Genomic DNA, 15,315 nt, shown 5'->3' with positions numbered 1-15,315 from the left:
AATCAAACTAAATATTGTACGGAGCTGCTCAAAAGATTTGGAATGAGTGAAGCAAAGGAAATTGACACACCTATGGCAACAAATACAAATCTAGACAAAGATGAGAAAGGTAAAGAGGTTGACGTGAAATTATACCGAGGTATGATAGGTTCACTATTGTATCTTACTGCATCAAGACCAGACATTATGTTTAGTGTGTGTATGTGTGCAAGATATCAATCTTGTCCAAAAGAATCTCACTTGAAAGCTGTCAAAAGAATTCTGCGATACTTACGTGGAACTACTACATATGGCCTATGGTATCCAAAAGGAAATGAGTGTCATTTGGTAGGATTCTCCGATTCAGATTTTGCTGGCTGCAAATCCGATAGAAAAAGCACTAGTGGAACGTGTCATCTATTCTCAAACTCATTAATAAGTTGGCATAGTAAGAAACAAGTATCGGTTGCATTATCCACTGCTGAGGCAGAATATGTAGCTGCTGGAAGCTGCTGTGCACAAATATTATGGCTCAAGCAACAACTTCTTGACTTTGGTATTAAGCTTGATCACATACCTATCATGTGCGACAACACAAGCGCCATAAACTTGAGTAAAAATCCTGTCTTACACTCACGTACCAAACACATTGAAATAAGGCATCACTTTCTACGAGATCATGTAGAGAAAGGAGACGTTACTTTTGAACATGTAGAAAGCAAGAAGCAACTAGCTGACATCTTCACCAAACCGCTAGCAACGGAGCAATATTTCAACATTCGTAGGGAATTAGGGATACTCGATATCTCTAATTTGGGCTAATTACGTTTGTTTTCTCTTAATATTATTTCTTTACTTTATGTATATATCTATTTGTCTTGCTAACATTTTTTTAGCATAAAGGTAGTTCATCATCAAGCCAGGCGTCATATTGAAAAAGCGGTAACGTAATTGTTGTTCACTTCCAAAAATATTATTGATACTATAATATGCTATCAATTAACATGCTTATAGTGACCTCATGCATAAAAACTGCTCCTGCTCACATATGTGTCTCATTCTACCATTAACTACCTTTTACCTACTATACTATACATGCTAGCATTATTATCTATGGTTCTCTTGTTACTCTTCTATTCTCCTGTTTTCTCTTTTTGATGTTGACAAAGGGGGAGATAGATGCTGGATGTACGGGGAGCTTTGTTGAGAGATTGCCCTGTTGAGAGATAGATGCTGGATGTACGGGGGAGCTCTGCTGAGTCTTTATCATTTACTACCAGAGCTTAGTCGAATGGTTTGCCATCATCAAAAAGGGGGAGTATGTGAATACAAGATTACACTCAAAGAGATAGATGCTGGATGTACGGGGGAGCTCTGCTGAGTCTTTATCATTTACTACCAGAGCTTAGTCGAATGGTTTGCCATCATCAAAAAGGGGGAGTATGTGAATACAAGATTACACTCAAAGATGTTTTTGATTCATGGCAAACTCAAATAAGCATTCAAACAACAAGACTGAAGCAGAAAACTTAAAGAAAAGCAAGCATTGATCACTCATAAGTCAACCCATTATGTGTATGTGTTTATAGGTTGCCTCAACACAAGCAAAACAAGAAGAATGCAGAAAAACAGCAGTTAGGTCGACCTACCATCAACCCAGGTCGACCTAAAATGGAGAAAAACTCATATGTCCCTGCTAGGTCGACTCACACATCATTTAGGTCGACCTAAATTGATGAATTCTACATACCAGCCTGTTAGGTCGACCTACACATCAACTAGGTCGACCTAATCTGTGAAAATGTCCCCAGAATGCATCAGAAGAGGATTCTGGTCGACCTACTCCTTCAACAGGTCGACCTAACTGGGAGCAAAATTCTGCAAGCTCTGTTAGGTCGACCTAAGCACTACAAGTGGTCGACCTAACTGATCAAGAAAGTTCAAAAATCAGTTTTTCTTGGTTCTAACTGTTATGCAATCATATATATTGTACAAGGGTAATTATTCAAGCAACACCAACGACTGAAAGATACACAAACGCTTCTCATCTTCGTTCTTCATCATCTCCAACACAATTACACATAATCATTCTTGCGTTGCGGGTTAGTGATGAGTTCGATAACGTCCATGGAACGGAATTGAAGATTCCTAGTGGGTGAAGGTTTGTGGGGTTTGTTGGTGAATAAAATCTGCGGGTTTTGTCCTCCACGACGGGTGGTTCTTGGGGGTTTTTATCAAGAGGCGTTCATTGAGGATTCGGCTGAGTGTAACGATTGAGGAACGGGGAGTTCAAGGAATCAAGACACTGCAGAAGGGAATCAAAGTGAAGCTCTTGGATAACCTTGATCTGGCTCAAGATTAAGGGGGAAGAAGATTCAAAGGATCGACATAATTGGTTTATCGTTTATCGCTTTGTTATCTTCTTTGTATATACTACTTTCAACATTAATGAAAGATTACCCAATTTCAATTTGGAATTGGGGGCAGACGTAGTCGTAGCGAGGACGATCGACGAACTGCCTAAACAAATATCGTGTTCTTGTCGCTTTTACTTTCTCTTTTACTTTCTGTTCATAATTGGTTATAAGTGCAAAATTGATCAACGATTCAAGTGTTAAAATTGTGAATTAAAGTTCTGCACAAACATCACAATTCACCACAACTTGAATCACTATCAATTTGAACCTATCACCAAGTGTTTGTGTTTTTGCTTAATCCAATCTTACTGCATTGCAAATCAAAGTTGTCAATCTAGAAGTTAATTGGATTTCAGTTGTTAAACGTATTGGTTAGCTATCATATTACTTCACCATCAATTCCACTTACTCTTTGGTTTTGAAACACATACGACCTTTGCAATAGCGGTCCAGAATAGACGCAAGTCGATTCAGAACCGCTTTCGCTCAAGTCTGTAGAAAAATCTGTAAAAACTTAGTGAGATCTATTCACCCCCCCCTCTAGATCTATAGGCCAGCGTCTAACAGTTTCAATTTTTGCTTAGTGATTCTAATATCAAATTTTTGGTAGCTAATTTGTGAAAAACAATATCGATTCTTTGTAATTTTTGAACTTATCTACTAAACTTTTGATAGAAAAGTCCTCTTATTGGACAACCATTGAGATTGACAATAATTTATGTACTAAATGTTTTGTTAGATGAGAATGTTGTGCAATAGGAGAATGTTGTGTAAAGTATAAAATTTGCAAGTAGTGTATTTAAGTAATACTAGTTAATGGTTTCAAATTATTCTTTATGTTTATTATGCCTAATGCATTATTAAAAGTGTATAATTGAATTTAATGTATTTGATTAAAAAGTAATTATATATATTAACAATCACATTTATATTTATTTGACATTTGCAATAATATTGGATAAATATTCAGTTTTATGAATACAAATATATATGTCATTGAGATGCATTAATTATGTTTTAATATTATTATTTAAAGAAGATACATATATTTATTAAACAATTGAATTTTTTTTAATCAAGTAGAAAAGTCAGAGTTGTCTTCAGAAAACTAATCATTATTTGATTTCAACTCTCATAATATAATTGAATTTAATGTGTTTGATTATCTTTGATAATAGATTTGATTATATGTTGTGTAATTAATTTAATTATATTTAATTATGTTATATTTATAATTATTTTTAAAAATTTGTATATTTTAAAAATTTGATAAGAGTATATTTAGTTTCTACTTTAAAAAATAAAATGTAATTTTAAGAGTGTATAATTGAAATTAATGTGTTTGATTATTTTTGAAAATAAATTTGATTATATGTTATATAATTTATTTTAATTAGATGTAATTATATTATATTTACCATTATTAGTTTATAAAATATGTATATTTTAAAAATTTGATAAGAGTGTCTTTAGTTTCTCCTTTAAAAAATCAAATATAATTTTAAAAATGTATAATTGATTTTAATGTGTTTGTTATTTTTTAAGATAGATTTGATTATATCTCAAAAAAGAAATCTAAATTGAAATTTATATACGAAAACTATTGATTCAAATATATTTATAAATAATGTGAAACAAGAATAAGAAGCTCATTACAACACTTCCCGTCGTCATCTTTTCAATTTCCTTCCTCTCTCAAAACTTCCAATCCTTTCAGGATCGCGTTTAATTCATCATATTCTCGGTAGCTAATTTGTGAAAAACAATATTGATCTTTGTGTTGTGTTTCAATTTTTGCTTAGTGATGATTCTAATATAAAATTTTTGGTAGCTAATTTGTGAAAAATAATATCGATTCTTTGTAATTTTTGAACTTATCTACTAAATTTTTGATAGAAAAGTCCTCTTATTGGACAACTATTGAGATTGACAATAATTTATTTACTAAATGTTTTGTTAGATGAGAATGTTGTGCAATATGAGAATGTTGTGTAAAGTATAAAATTTGCAAGCAGTGTATTTAAGTAAAACTAGTTAATGGTTTCAAATTATTCTTTATGTTTATTATGCCTAATTCATTATTAAAAGTGTATAATTGAATTTAGGGTTAATACCTATTTTCCCCCCTGCCATATAGGCGACATTTGAAAAACCCCCCTGCAAAAAAAAAAGTTGCAAGAATTTCCCTAACATTTCAAGATTCTCTCATTTTAAACCTTCGTCAGATCCAGTCAGCAAAAAAGCTGATGTGGCATGTACTTTTTTTATTTTATTTATTTTTTTAATGATGTGGATGCCCAGGTGGCTTTTTATTTTATTTATTTGTTAATTTTAAATGCCACATGTACTAAATCTTATTTTTATTTTTGTTTAATATAAGAAAACATGTTAAAAATATGTTGGAGGTGGGAGTTTAACTCACACCCTTCCACTTACAGTGTGCAATGCCTGGCCACTAGACTGGATGATTCAAGTTGTTACATATTTACATTTAATTGTTCTTATAGTATCAACTAAATATTTGCATTTAATTACTAATTATATACAACTATATATATATATATATATATATATATATATATATATATATATATATATATATATATATATATATATATATATATATATATATATATATATATATATATATATATATACTATATTTACGTATAATATATAATAATAATATATTACGCTAAATAATAATAATAATATATATATATATAATAATATATATACTATATATATATATATAAATAATAAATATTTACTATATATATAATAAATAATAATATTTACTATATTTTATGTTTTATATATATAAAATAAATAATAATATTTACGTTTTATATATATATATATAATAAATAATAATATTTACGGTTATATATATTTACATTATAAAGTAATATATTAGTTGATAGTTAATATTTAAATTAATAATTATTAGTTAATAGTTAACGTTATTAATACATATTTAGTTAAATTACAAAACCAATACTGTAGCTATTTAAATAAATTAAAAATAAACTAAACTAATTATATTAATACATATTAACTAATTATAATTTTAAAAAAATATTGTTGCAAAAAAAATATTGTTGTAAATATAAAACGTAAAATATAGTATGTAAAACATATAAATTATAATATATAAACCATAGTATTAAAAAATCTATAGTAAATACTATATAAAATATATATTAAAAAAGTTACATTAAATAGTATTTAATTAGTTGTATATAATTATTAATTAAATGCAAATATTTAGTTGTACACTATAAGAATAGTTAAACGCAACTAAGTTACAACTTGAAGCTCTTAACCTAGTGGTTAGGCGCTGCACTAATATGGAAAGGGGTGTGGGTTCAACTCCCAGCTCTAACATATTTTTAACATATTTTCATGTATTAACCAAAAATAACAATAATATTAAGTACATGTGGCATTTAAATTAAAAAATAAATAAAATAAAAAGCTACGTGGATATCCACATCATTAAATGTATTAACCAAAAATAACAATAATATTAAGTACATGTGGCATTTAAATTAAAAAATAAATAAAATAAAAAGCTACGTGGATATCCACATCATTAAAAAAAAAATAAAAAATAAAAAAAATACATGCCATGTCACTTTTTTTTGGTGACTGGATCTGACGAAGGTTTAAAATGAGAGAATCTTGAAATGTTAGGGAAATTCTTGCAACTTTTTTTTTTTGCAGGGGGTTTTTCAAATGTCGCCTATATGGCAGGGGGGAAAATAGGTATTAACCCTTGAATTTAATATGTTTGATTAAAAAGTAATTATATATATTAACAATCACATTTATATTTATTTGATATTTGCAATACTATTAGATAAATATTCAGTTTTATGAATACAAATATATATGTCATTCAGATGCATTAATTATGTTTTAATATTATTATTTAAAGAACATACAAATATTTATTAAACAATTGAATTTTTTTTAATCAAGTAGAAAAGTCTGAGTTGTCTTCAGAAAACTAATCATTCTTTGCATTCAACTCTCATAATATAATTGAATTTAATGTGTTTGATTATCTTTGATAATAGATTTGATTATATGTTGTGTAATTAATTTAATTATATTTAATTATGTTATATTTATAATTTTTTTTTAAATTATGTATATTTTAAAAATTTGATAAGAGTATATTTAGTTTCTACTTTAAAAAATAAAATGTAATTTTAAGAGTGTATAATTGAATTTAATGTGATTGATTATTTTTGAAAATAGATTTGATTATATGTTGTATAATTTATTTAAATTAGATTTAATTATATTATATTTACCATTATTATTTTATAAAATATTTATATTTTAAAAATTTGATAAGAGTGTCTTTAGTTTCTCCTTTTAAAAATTAAATATAATTTTAAAAATGTATAATTGATTTTAATGTGTTTGTTATTTTTTAAAATAGATTTGATTATATCTCAAAAAAGAAATCTAGATTGAAATTTATATACGGAAACTATTGATTCAAATATATTTATAAATAATGTGACACGAGAATAATGTGGGGAATCTTGGAAGGCTTGAAGCTAGTAGTGGAAAGAGGGTAAAAGAAGGTTGTGGTGGAAATGGATTCGCAAGCGGCTATCGACATCATTAAGCAAGATACAAATAGTATCTTGAGAAAACGTAATCTCGTGAGACATATCCATAATTGGATGTTGAAGTTGGAGAGTATTGAGATATGACATGTTTTTAGAGAGGCAAATGAGTGTGCTAATCTTCTATCTAGACATGGTAAGTCCTTGAAGAGGGGGTGTTTGGTTTTCCATGAAGCTTCGGATTGGATAGTTAGCACTCTTGTCAAAGATAAGAGTGAGGTTTTTGTTTCTAGGGCTATTCCCGCGTAGTTGTTTTTGTTTTCTTTTTGGGCCTTTGGCCCTCCATGTTGCCAAAAAAAAAAACTAATCGTTCTTTGATTTCAACTCTCACAATATAAATGATTTTAATGTGCTTGATTATCTTTAATAATATATTTGATTATATTATGTGTAATTAATTTTAATTATATTTAATGATGTTATATTTATAATTATTTTTTTAAATATGTAACACCCCAGACTGTTTTCGGGATGATCGACTGACCCCACAAACCAACACAGGTTTTTTCCAGCATGATTTGGCCTCACTCACACGCTTTCTGGGAAACTTCCCCAGAAGGCCATCCATCTCATAATTGCTCCAAGTCAAGCATGCTTAACTGTGGAGTTCTTATGGAATTGGCTACCGAAAAGAAGACGCAGTCTGGGGTGTTACACTTTAAAATATGTATATTTTAAAAATTTGATAAGAGTATCTTTAGTTTCTACTTTAAAAAATCAAAAGTAATTTTGAAAGTGTATAATTGCATTTAATGTATTTGATTATTTTTGAAAATAGATTTGATTATATGTTGTATAATTAATTTTAATTATATTTAATTATATTATATTTACCATTATTATTTTATAAAATATGTGTATTTTAAAAATTTGATAAGAGTGTCTTTAGTTTCTTCTATAAAAATCAAATATAATTTTAAAAATTTATAATTCAATTTAATGTGTTTGTTATTTTTTAAGATAGATTTGATTATATCTCAATAAAGAAATCTAAATTGAAATTTATATACGAAAACTATTGATTCAAATATATTTATAAATAATGTGAAACAAGAATAAGAAGCTCATTACAACACTTCCCGTCGTCATCTTTTCAATTCCCTTCCTCTCTCAAAACTTCCAATCCTTTCAGGACCGCGTTTAATTCATCATATTCTTGGTAGCTAATTTGTGAAAAACAATATCGATCTTTGTGTTGTGTTTCAGTTTTTGCCTAGTGATTCTAATATGAGATTTTTGGTAGCAAATTTCTGAAAAACAATATAAATTCTTTTCAATTTTTGAACTTATCTGCTAAAAGTTTGATAGAAAAGTCCTTATATTGGACAACCATTGAGATTGACAATGCTTTATGTACTTAATGTTCTTTTAGATGAAAACTAGTGGAATACCCGTGCGTTCGCACGGGTACTGGTGTGTTATGCGCATTTATTTTTAACATCTAATAAGAATGTAAAAAGAAAAATAAAATTGATTAACCAAAAGAATTTATTATTTTTAAAAGAAAAATATATTTTAATTTGTATATGGATCATAAATAATATGTATCGACATATAAAAATATTTTGATAAAAGTTGTATTTTCTAGCATGCAATATTATTTTTGTTTTGATATAAAATATTTGAATAAAATGTGATATAAATTTTATAAATAATCTAATTAATTAAATGCGATAATTAATTTTACAAATAATATAACACTTTAAATAGTATATTAAGTGATTAATGTGTTTTAATTAGTATCTAAATGAAAGTGAATAAAAAACGTTCAATTAAATTTAAGAATCTGGATTAAAAAACTATTTAACAATTTCAAATTTATATTTTAACTAAATCTAATACTTTTACAATAAAAATGAATGCAATGCTAAAAGCTGGATTTAATAATTTAATAATTTAATAATTAAAAAAATAGTGAACAAATATAAAAGTTGTCAATTAAATGTCACATGAACAATTATTTGGCTTAAGACATAATTACAACGGATAATGAGATTTCTAAAATTTTATTAATTATTAAATGCCCCTAATAAAAAAAAATATTGCAGCTAATGTATAATAAATTTCCCAAACATCACAACACAGAAGGACAACAACATAGTCCCCTCACCCTTTCTCTTCTTACACCGTGTTCATAAACTCTAATCTGCAATAATTTAATATTGTTTAAAATACATAATCATAAAATAGTTCAAAAATACATAACCATAAATAACTAATATCACGTTAAAATAGAAAAGGAAACAAAAGTATCGAAGTTAGCTACTCTATATTTTTAATATTCAAACCATGAAAAACACTCATCAAATATGAATGCATAATGATAACTATAATTAATTAATACCCTTACAAAAGACCTGAATATCAAACATGAATGCATAATCATAACTATAATTAATAATACTCCAACAAAAGGAATGGGATCCTTCGTTGCTGCTGTACATATTGTGCAATCTCTCAAGTGCTTAATCTAATGGCTGGAAATCATTAAAAAGACATTTAAGAGAGATAAAGCTTTCAGCCGAAACTTTTTTTTCTCTGTACATACATTTTCAATTTGAACTTTCTAAATACACATTCATGAGACTTGATTCAAAAATGATGAATTTGTTAAGTTGTTTTTAATGGCAAGTTGATATTATGATTCTATGTCATTACAATTTTGTATTTAATTTGAATTATAGACACCACTTGAAAAACCTATACATCATGCTTATTTTGAGAAATCATTGTTACTGATTTTAAAAATTGTTGTGCTTAAAAATACCAACATTCAATGGTTATGAATTTAGAGAAATCATTGCTACTAAGATATTTTTGAGAAATTCATAATAGAGAATAAATATTACACATGTGGAATATCATGTGAGGATACTATATCAGAAGAATACATCATGTGGAGTAACTTAGGAAAAAAATTACAACATAGCATATTATATCAAGAGGTTTTGTGATCACATCGTGACATGTTTTTCGTAATCACCGACAAGGATCGTCTAACAAATTTTTGCCAATTTCCGACATCACTCACAACTTTAATCTAAAATGTTGTGTTTCATACATCATATTCATGTTAAACTTACCAAAGAGCTTTAAATCCCCATGTTCAAAAGCTGGAACTTGACCCAATGGTTGTATCTTATAAGGCATTAAGGATTTAAATATTTAGATATCAATGTCAGTTCTCTATCATACTATTTCTCATATCAGACCACTGTGAAACGCCTCTAGTTTGAACAACAACACTAAGAATAGTTCTTGTCGTAAATCTTATGTGTTTATCTGCTGCACCGAGACAAGGAAGCGACTCTGATTTCACGTACGTAGTGCTGGCGTTCAGTCAAACAGAATACAAAAAGTAAACTTGATCATTAGACAAAAATTCAATCCACTCAACAATCCAATATATTTCAGGTTGAGAGTGTTGTACCTAATGATATGCATGTTGAAATACTTCTGATGCAATAAACTTGCAAATACTAACCATTAAGCCAAATTTATAAGTGGTTAAGATATCAAAGCCATAAGGATCACAATCCACCAAGAAATAAGCAGGTGTGTGCAAATTCTCAACCAGAAGTCTTAAAAACCTGTTAAAATACAAAATGCATAAAATAAAAAACACCAAGTATGTATATTTTGAAATATGGACACAGCTAGACAGATTCATATTGTGCACTACAAAAAGGCAAGCTGGCATATGTCTTAAGAACATGACATGTTAGGAAAGTGGAAGAGATTTTTCAAACCTTCTTGTAGGAATATCTGGGTAGCCTCTTCCCTGAACAAAAATAGAATTCAAACAAAGGTAGTATGGAAGTAAAATAAGCCAAGCTCTGCAGAAAATTGCTTATAGAGATGACAATGCAATGGTTTGCATTGCAGAACTAATCATTTGCTAAGCTCTAGAAAACTGCAAGTTCAACATCGACTATCTTTTCAATAGAAAGTCTTAAGAAAACACCTCAAAGTTTATCCTTATTTTTCCGGTAAAATATAAAAGCATTTCTTCACTTGATTCTTTCTCAACAACTAATATGTACTGAGCAACACTTACGATATCTACGGAGAATAGTTAAGCATGGTTATCCTCGAATTTTGTCACTTTTTATTTAAGTTAATATGTAGAGAATGTAATCAGAAGAAGGAAACTAAACAAAAGTTAATATGCACATGAATAAGGGGCCGGCAAAAAAGCTAAATTTGTCTGCATATAATTTAAAAGGTAACTATAAGTTACTACATTAAGATTAGTTCTTAGCTCTTACCATGTTTGGAGTACTGATACAATCAAATATCTTATTTTCTTGGACGAATCTTATCCAGCCCATAACTAATTTGTAGTAGAAACAAATTTGATCCATAAGTCTTATTTGAATAAGAGTCAAACACCACCGGCCTTGAAAAAAGTGATTAATAATTGTTAATGCAGTAGAGATACAAATTTAGATGACTGAATCCCACATATGGTAGCCCCATTAATCGTCCAAAGTAATATTAACGACAAAACATAGGTTCAACGCAACAGATATCACAAGGCGCAACTGGTGAATTTACTTTTGCTTCATCCATAAACAAACTGCTGCAGGTCTTATTCTCGACTTTGCATCCACCAATGTCGGACTCATATTGTGCCTGGTGTTTTAATTCTAACTGATGGAGAAGTCCATCAGCTACAGCAACATGATTCATATTGCCTAGAATGTATAACAATCTTGTATGTTATGTGGTACTATAATAACTACAAGTTTTTTAAATAACATTTTTTAACATTCAACATTCAAAAGCCCTTTCATTTTTTTGAATCACATGATCAAATTAATTAACAGTATGATGAAAAACAAAATGAGAAGAGAGGAAAGATACATACAAGGAAGACCACAAGGAAAAGTCTAGCTGAAAGAATCAAGAAATCAACAATGTTAACGTCTGGGAAGAACTCTTTGACGTAGCGTTCAACCGCAAGCTTGCTTTTAAATCCACCGCCAGCAAGACGATGAGGAAGATATAGCTATTGTTCCCGAAAGTTATCATTATATGGAATCCTCTTACTTTCATAAGTTTCAGACCTTGTGAATCTTCCATAAAAGTTGAACCAATATAAATATAGATTTATAATACTAAACTATTAAGCATACTTCAATTACAGGTGTCACGAATAGACAACCAAACTGTACTGGATTCAAATTACCCCAAGGTTGTTGCAATGTTGCAAGCTCCCACATGACTACCCCAAAGCTGCAAAGATCAGACTTCTCATTTGATGGCTCGTCATGAAGAACTTCTAGAGCCATCCAATTTTGATCTTTGGCTTAAGCATATATTTTGTGGTCTCAATTCCGCCCTTTGACAATTTAACATCGAACCACAAATGTCTTTGATAATGAAGAATACTCGCCTGATGTGTCATTATACACGTATAAACATAGCCTGTAACAGTTCGGAAACTCTTTTGAGTTCATAGGCCTCTTTTCCAGTAAAAGCTTGAGCATTCAACCAGGAGAACGACACAATTTTTGATCCAAAGTGAAAACATTTGAAATTTGAATTTAACTTGATCGCTGATTTCTTCACCTTTGTAGGCTATGCAAAGTTATGATTTGTGTATCAGAGCAGAAGCGATTACAAGTACTCTATGGTTGTAAACAAAGAGTATGCTCAGCATTGACGAAAAAGTACACAAGATATTTAATCGAACATTTTACATTCATAGTAAACAGATCATAAAAAACAAAGTGTAGGTTCTCTGTTGTATACAGGAAAACCAAAAACTAAATTTCAACTTATAAATTAAAACTGGAGAAGCAAAAGGAGACTTGAGTTCAAACGGTGACGTCGGAGACTTATCACACTTCAACTTGCATCCGGTTAATAAGAAGTTACAAGAGCTTAAAGGCACACTAATTAGTCCTTTATTATATATGTTTTCTGACACTAAATTTTTACAGCCCAAATAAACAGTATGAAACATGTATTTTTAATTGTGGTGAAAATTAAAAACCAAAATTTACAGCTCAAAATTCAGATCATTGCAATAAGTAACAAATTTGGCATCTTTTTCCATATGCATAATTAAAAATCAAGTATCGTTAAGCAAGACTAGTATAACTACTGTCGTTAAGATTGATATGAGTAACCTCTATACCTTCAGGAAGTGTCGCAGCATCAACCGCGTAGTTGTGGCTATTACAATTTTCATGTATCAATCAATATATCCAAATACCACAACAAAATAGATCCAAATGAAATTAAGTAACTGATATTATTATGTGGAATCCCATTGGTTTGCATACCTGGGAACTAATTTCAACGCGGCCAGTTCGAAGGTTATGTACGGGCAGATCTTCCTCCATGGTGACCGAATTTATAAGTCAATAAATTTCCATGTAGCCCTACTTCTATCTCAGGAGCATCCTCCTCCTGCTCAAATGTCATAAAGTTTTGATAACAATTGCAAAATTAAAATACTGAAGAAAGCAAACATTAACTTCGTAATTTCTTTTGGAAATAAAAATCAAACTCAAATGTTAATACTTTTTTATCAAAAAAAAACCCTAAACTTAAAATATAATACTTCAATTAGAAATCTAAAATATTCATTCCCAAACTAAAAAATTATATAAGGCGTTACCTGGTTTCCGTATAAGAGAGGCAATGAAGAAACGTGTAGAAATTCTTGAAAACGAAGTATTTAGAACAGGAAAATAGATGCAATTACTGTGACCTTCTTCATCCTCTACTCTCTTTTTTCTGAAAATTTGGAAACAAAGAAGTGATGAATTTCTGGATGGCTGAAGGTTGAATGACAAATATATGTGCAAATTATGAGCATATGACTCACTTGGTGTGCCACAAAGTACTACACATATGTCCATTCCAATTTGGAAGTCTTGTTTTTGAGCAATTTCATGTATCTTTTGCCTTTTTGTAATTCCTTCTTGCTAACTTGATAAAATGAAGGCATGAAACTTCAACTAATATTTTAACAGCTTTGAAGTTACACCTTTATGCACAGTACAATCACCAACAATATTTATATTTCACGGTACATACCACCCTTTTGGAAAAAATCATGTATTTCCAAGATTAAAACACCTATAACTTATGTTTCTAATGGGAAAAAAAGAAAGAAAAAGTTTCAGCATAGTTGATTTAGCAATCATGTGAAAATATTCATACGAGAATAAACCATACTACAAATTACATTTTCTTCAGCAGAGAATAAACTATATGTTGTGTTCCTTCCTAACACCATATGTACGATTGTTTTATCATATACCAAAACTTATCAGAAGTAACATGTTAATAATCAGAGCCTGCAGATAAAAAAACATTTCCCTATATAATAACAATATAATCAAACGATAAATATTATTATAACATGAAACGATAAAGTATTTTCCGCGTTGCCGCCACCACGAAACTACCACCGAAACACTGCCAAAAACCCCATAGCCGACGCTGCAGTGTGATTTTATTTGTAAGACAAATGATTTACCTATAGAAAAAGAAGAAAAATAGTTTCTTTTATAAAACCATCAGAACAATCAATGTGTAAAAGTCAAAATCACCTGAATAATCATAACCCAATTGAATTAACAATTAACAAAGTAGTTATGTTCATAGAATCAAACAATAGATTTCACTTCTAAAACCCTAAAACCAAGTACTGCATATAAAAAAAACCAGAAAACTACAAACAAAAAAAAACCCAAAACTATGTCGTTACAGTGTAACTAACCCACTATCTTCTTAACAACTTGTTGAAGAAACAATTTTCATCAATCGGATCTAATTTTTCGAAACCTGTGATTTAGAAAAAACAACAACAACATAATCAGACAATAAAGTAAGCATTTTCCGCCACCACCGAAACACCACCAAAAGCCCCATAGCCGACGCTGCAGTGTGATTTTTGTTTGTAAGACAGATGATTTACATATACACAGTAGCTAAATAAAAAAACAAAAAATAAATAAATTAAAAGGGTAACATCAAATTAGCATACTTTGTTCATTTTTTGTGTCAAGTAGCAGAAGGAATGCTTCATCACCATCATCCATAATACTTCATCACCTTCAAATAACAACAACATCAACCACATCAACAACAAAAACATATTTAACATCACACTAACAACACATATATTTACTTTCAAGATAGGTGTTTCTTTATAAAGCAAGCAAATCGAAAATAGATCGAAACCAACCGTTTACTTCTCTAAAGACAACATAACTCTAAAGACAACATAAAAAGTATGAGCAGAAGACCGA

General features: G+C 29.4%; 1 long non-coding RNA gene across 1 annotated transcript; it reads right to left on the bottom strand.

Annotated features, from left to right (window-relative positions):
- Positions 1-13,098: 13,098 nt before the first annotated feature.
- LOC131631883 (uncharacterized) lies at positions 13,099-14,290 on the bottom strand. The gene is made up of 3 exons (XR_009292860.1): positions 13,884-14,290; positions 13,674-13,792; positions 13,099-13,462 (listed from the first exon to the last, which is right to left on the bottom strand). It is a non-coding gene; the product is annotated as an uncharacterized LOC131631883 (long non-coding RNA).
- Between the last annotated feature and the right edge of the window lie 1,025 nt (positions 14,291-15,315).

This window comes from Vicia villosa, unplaced genomic scaffold (genome assembly GCF_029867415.1).
Source record: "Vicia villosa cultivar HV-30 ecotype Madison, WI unplaced genomic scaffold, Vvil1.0 ctg.000879F_1_1, whole genome shotgun sequence".
Classification (NCBI taxonomy): Eukaryota; Viridiplantae; Streptophyta; class Magnoliopsida; order Fabales; family Fabaceae; genus Vicia; species Vicia villosa.
This window is presented reverse-complemented; position numbering and strand designations above follow the sequence as displayed.